This window comes from Takifugu flavidus, chromosome 9, assembly GCF_003711565.1.
Source record: "Takifugu flavidus isolate HTHZ2018 chromosome 9, ASM371156v2, whole genome shotgun sequence".
Taxonomy (NCBI): Eukaryota; Metazoa; Chordata; class Actinopteri; order Tetraodontiformes; family Tetraodontidae; genus Takifugu; species Takifugu flavidus.
In genome coordinates, this window is record NC_079528.1 from 5437962 (window position 1) to 5444408 (window position 6447).

Consider the following 6447-nt stretch of genomic DNA (forward strand, 5'->3'; position numbering starts at 1 on the left):
GGCCCGAGGCAGTGGCCCATTCACAAGGATTTCAAATGAAAAGAGTAAAATTCTGTGTCCTCCTCCACATGAGCTGGAACTGTTGCACTCAGCTCTGTTTGGAGACCTTCAGGTGGACGAAAACAAACTTCCTTCCATCGTTACTGACATTGACAGTGTGCAGCGAGAGAGCCAGTTACAGTAAATTGGCTAAAGTTGTGTCTTTAGCATTGTCCTGTACTTTTTTCTGTTTTCAGGTGATGGAGGGTTACTAAACATGCCATCTGGTGTAAAACACATCATAATGGACTTGAATTTACAGCAGTTTCCTCACTCATGGTGGTCCCAAACCAAAGTGTTGTGTAAATAAGGCTGGATTTAAACCTAAAAATGGCAATTATGTAAAAATAATAATAATAATAATCTGTTGCTAACAGGATTATTTATTGCTGTTTTATAATCTGTGTTGCTAATGTGCAGAAACAAAAGGACACGGTTGCACCAGTGAACAAATTTAAACAGTTCTTTGCAACATTCTGAGGATCAAATGCTTTATTAAATGTAGTATTCAACCTAAAATACATAAACTTTTCCTATATTTACCAACCTCCTTACAGTGAGCATATGAGCTCTATTTTCCCCACAAGGTCCTAATGGCTGTGGCTGTGGTCAGGGTCAGGAAAAATAAACGTAGTTTGCTGTTTCTAATCACTAATTGTGCAAAAAAAACACCCTGCTTGCTTTTCTATTTTTTAAATAAAACTCCACACTGAGTTTGCTGTACACACACCTAATATCTTCCTGTGTGCAGCGTTTTCTACATTTCCTGTCCATAATTACCCAATAATGTAACTATGTAAGTCTTCAGGGGGGGGAAACACCTGCTCATTTACTTAATAAAGCCCCCAGAAGAGTACTGGGCTGTGTTCAGGGTAAAAATAAAAAAAGAGAGACACATCACAGTTAGACAAGTAAAATATGCCAAATCTTTGATAATATAGAAATAAATATCTTCATTTATGAAAGAGGGTGGAACAACTACAGCAAAGGTTGGTCTTTTACTGGAAAATAATAATAAAACGGCTTTGTGCGGGCCACGGCAAAGAATTACACATCCAAAATAAGCCATTTGGAATTTATTAATAACATTTCCATGTGCATGCAAGTGAGTGAGAGGGCCACTGAGGAAAATGACAATTTGTGCTTAAAGAGCCTAAATTAAAGGGGACATGGGGCTGGCAACCTTTGAGCAACTTCCCGTGAACTGTGATTCTCACTGAGGAGCAGATTTACATCATTTTTATTTTCTTTTTTTTTTAAAAAGCTTCTCATATGGAAATCTGCCTCTTTCTGTTACTCTCACTGGTGTCTTAGCGTGCACGAATACATGTCATTGTGCAACCAACAGCAGCGAGAATGAAACCATTTCGATGTGGTTTGTAGCTAAGAGAAGAATCCCAGCTGGTGACTCACCATATGACCAGATCACTCAGCATCTAACAGGAAAGTTATGCCTTGTTTCTAAAGTTCTTGCTAGTGGCAGCCGACTTCCACATCTCACTTAGCTCAGAAGCTAAAACTGGTCCATGTGACTGTGACAGTTTCTGCAAAGACGTCCACAATACCCCCATCTGATGCATTTGGTCAGTCATGGTTCTGCCATCCTAGTATTTGTATCTGGGTTTGTTTGGTTGTTTTTTTGTTGGGTTTTTTTATTTTTTTGCATATTGCAGCAGCATAAATGAGGTGTTTCACTTCAGCCTGCATGCTGTCACCTTCTGCTCTCTGTGCTGGAAACCCAAGACCACAGGCCACAAAGAGCGCTGTAAAGTACCTCACCCTTCCCTCTCAGTATAGTAATTAACCTGCCTCTCACCTCCCTGTCCAGCAGCCTCCTCAGAACAACTTGGCAATCACCAGACACTTTACACAACAGCCTGCACACGGGAACCTGACCCCCCCAGCTCCCTTTCCTCTTTTGTGACACTTTACTCTGCAGGATTTCTCTATCCGTGCGATGACGTCACGCCACGCCTCGCACACACGCAGCGTCAGCACGCTCCGCAATTACCCCAGATGCGACGGGCCACCCTGAATTTTAGGGCCACTTGTGAGTGAGTTCGTGTGTTATAAAACGTAATTTCTCAAAGTAAGAAAACATTAAAGACTTATTAGCTTCCAGTGGACGTCCACTACAGGTCAAGAAATGGAAACAGGGTTAAACAGCCAATGAAAGCATGAGTCTATCTTTGGCACTAGTCACAACAAACGCAGCCTTTAAATCAGATTTGAGCACCTTCGTTTTTAATAACGCAGCTTGTCTCAAAAAATCTACTTCCCGGGACCATTGAGGCTGCCCAGCACCTTTATTTCCATCAATAATTTCCTCCCCGTGGTCGATGACCTTCCAGCCCCCCGACCTGGCTGGTTTTCATTAACAGTGCTGAGCACTGTGCACGAGACCTGCAGGATGTGTGACGTCGTGATGGATACACTGAAAAAAATCACACCATCCAGGTTTTCCACACTGCCCACATTGTGTTGGACAGAGAAAGGAATTCTTACGTCACCTCACATTATATCAAAGCCTCCGTGCTTCTCAATATAAGGCAGCTACATTTTCCAGCATCCTTTTTTTTTTTTTTTTTGTTATTGGCAATCCGGAGAGAGAACTTTGTCTGCTACTGCCGAGAAATGACCGAAACACAGTCTCCGTGCATTTCTTTCAAACATTTCAAGAGAAAGAAAAAAAAACCCTTCATTTAAACATTTCGTTGCGGCTCCGTATCGTGCCAGTCCCACATTGGACCATATATTGTTGTTGGCCGGGCCAGCAGGGTGGTGTGGTGCTTGGTGTCACGGTCCTTCAGCCAGAGGACCTGGACTCAATTTCCCATGACAGCTGAAATCCGCCCTGCTGAGGTGCCCTTTGGAGTCACAACTCCAAAGATGCAGCTTTGTAGAGACGGAGGACCGGAATTAACTCAGAAAAGGCACAAATCCGCACAAGAACACCCAGTAAATGGCTGCGTTTAAGCCTGTTCCGGTGCAGAGTCTCCCAGAACGGTTCCACTCTGGTTCCATTCCAGAGGTGCAGAAATCCTGCATCATTGTTTTATTAACCACTCTGATCTGGTTTGTATCTCAAAAGGCTTCGGACTCACAGACCTGCCACTCAAACCTTACCTAATAGTCCATAAATCATTTACACTGAGCCCAAACCTCAACGTGAAGCAGTCAAAGAGCAACTGGACTGTGTAAACGGTTAATCTGATAATTCCCTGACTGCACGTCCTCTGTCCTGACGTAAGCGGGTGGTGACGTAGGTTTCTCCACTCCTGTTTATGACCAACACTCATAAAAGACAGTGAGCTGGTTGGAAAATAATAAATAACTAATAGGAAACCACTGAAAACTGCTTAATCCCAGTATGTTTTACTAAGCTGACGGTAATTATGAAAGTAGCCAGTAGTCACATTTTCTGTAGCCGCTGGCTCACCAACACAAACATCAGTCATGGGGTCGGACTTTCTGATTGAGTTGGCGACTGTTTAGCCAAACGCACACCTAATGTTTGTTCGCCCCGTGTGCTTCGGCTCTGCGTGGGGTGGGGCAGAGCAACCTGGCGAAGGTGGATCTGGAGACCTCCTCTGGCCTCTTCCTTGTGCTATCAGGCCATAGCACGCTCTCACTGTAGGATTATCCCACCCTTCCATGTAAACTCATCCAGTGGAGCGGAGATTATCCCTGAACACTCAAGGGAGTGTCGACTGTTGGCTCGAGAGTGAGCGATCAGAGCACCGACATGAAAATAAACTTTTGGGATTTTTTGGATCTGTAGCTGTTCTCTGTTAAAGTGCAGCAAATGTTTCTAGGACACTGTTGATTCCTTGGAAGAAGTGATCATCTGACAGCTGCCATGTGCATATAAATCCTGTCATTGTCATGCAATTATGGAATTTTATTGGTCTTAACCATAAAACTTTGAGGCTGTTTGCAGAAAACCAAAGAGCTGCCATGTAAGATGCACCTTCATTCAGTTCCTTTTTTTGGATTTCAAAAAAAACTTGACCTCGTGCAGGTTCACTGACAGCCAACGCACCGTGATGCACGCCGTTTCCAAAGACACCTGGTGGAACAATTCAATTTGCATATGCTTTTTTTGTGTGTTCCGGGAGAAACAGACAGGAAGGAGAGGCTGCATACTTTCAACACGTTTCAACAGAAAGAGACACAACCACCTGAATTAGTCATACAGTCGAGGACAATAAACACAGACGAGCTGCACGATCGTCGTTGGTTGTTGTTTCTCTACACAGCCTCTTGAGGGCTGAGTCATTTCTGAGGTTTTTGACTGAACCAACAGATTTTCCAGTCAGTCACAGACTCAGAGTTCCACTCTGTCACATGTTAAATGGGACATAATTTGAGGTATGGATCAACGTAGCATTAGCGTACTTACGCAAATCCAGAAGGTTTAGGCTCCCTGTAATTAGCAATAACGCTCAATTAATTGTGGCCACAGCCATCCTATCTCCACAGGGACATTAGCTTGATCTTGTTACTGTACTTTCACCACCCCAGGAAGATGCCAGTTGCCAAGCCTCTATATTTTTTCTCTTCAGTGGAATTGTCTGTGTCGATGAAATGTGTCCTCTTTGGGAAAATGCTGTTTTGAATGTTCTGTTATGAATAAAACTTTATATCGCCTTTTGTTTTAGAAGATAGTAACACAGAGGAGTTGTAAAGGCCAGTTTCTCAGGAGTGAGACAGCCTCTGCCTTTCATTAATGAAAACACAGGCGCCCAAGGACACCGCGAATTTGAAAATATTAACAAGAACAGCGGACGATAATAACTATGGCGGAAAGACTTAGCCGCGAAAGGAGCACACGTTGTCCTGATAAATTAATCTGACAAGTTCCATGCAGCAGTCTCGGCTGCGTGGAGCGATGAATTACAGGTTCAGGGGTGATGTTTTTGGAACCTTTTCATTCCCACAAATACTAAATTTTGCTGAGAACTAACACATCAGATCAGTACCCTAACTGTTAGCGTCTCCTGTTGTTGACGAAATTGTTCTGCATTTCATAAAATACTCAGTACAATACTTACACAGCCTGTAATATAAAAGAATTTTGAGGCTAGATGATGATTTTCTGTTGCCCTGAATGTAAACACTAGTCTAAATAATCTAGCCTATGCAAGCGCACACACATTCGACATGTGGAAAAAGGCACGTATGCAGAAGGAAAGACTTCTGTTTCTTCTGCACTTGAAAGAAAAACCAGAGCAATAGCAGCTGGAAACACTGTCCAGATGTTTAAAATGTTTTATTATAGAACCGAATGCAAATCTTCTGTGTGCGGCTCTTTTAGAAATCAAGGGTCATCAATCAGCAACATATATTGTAATGTCTTGCTTCCACACGAGCTGTTTTAAATGATTAAATAAATATTGCATGCCCATAATGAGGCTCTGTTATTGTTGTTTGACTGCTCTTTCTAGAATCTGATCCTAGAGCTGTTCAGTAAACGCTATTCATTACAGCCCACTGAAAATAGCATTCATCCCCATGCCACTTTTTTTTTTCTTTCAGAATTTGTGCTTATACTGGCAAGTCTCCTCACCAGACCAACAGACGTTAAATATGACCCCTCTGAACGGCCACATCCTTACCCCGAAAATACATCACGCACTCTCCAGCCTGAGCAGACCCAGGGCAGCCGTACCCGAACGGTGGGTTTACAGGAGCGGCAGGCTGACAGGCACAACTCTCACATCACAATCTGCCAGAACACATCCTTGTACACACACTTTGGGATATCCGCAGACAAACACGGGAGAGCGGTCCTGCGAAATACCCTGGGAGCTACCGTTGAAGTACGAGGTGCCAGCCCTGGCCCGCCGTAGGCGCAGCCTGGCTTTGCCTGTCACTCCTCTCGCCGCTGGCAGGCCCGACGCACCGAAACAAAGAATGGGAGCCAGTGTTGGGAGCAGGGGCGCTGGAGCTCATCAGAGTCATTGACTCAGACCTGACTGCTGGTTCCCTCAGCGCTGCGGGTCTGGCACTCTGCGCAGGTGGAAAACGGAAGAGGGTGAGTGGGTAATCATGAGGGTACTGGCCCCGGTTCTGCCCACACAAAACAGCACAGCCCACAAATGTGGCCCTCTTACAGCTCGTCATGTGTGGGTTTTTTAAAGACTGTCATCATAGAAATGTAGCAAAGAGAAACAGGGAGGGAAGAAAGAGGAAATCTGCATGATTATGGTCATCAAAACTGAAGTTATCGCAATAAATATGGTCATTCCAGGTTGGTCCAAATGGTATGTGACAGGGGTGAGAGTAGTCACATGTTTCCAAATGCACAAAATGTAGGGTTAGAGTTTTAATGGCTTTAACCCATTCTCAGGGCAGCAACTGTGCCGTGCCAGGAGGCAGTTTCTGATCTTGCCCATGCAGGCCTGG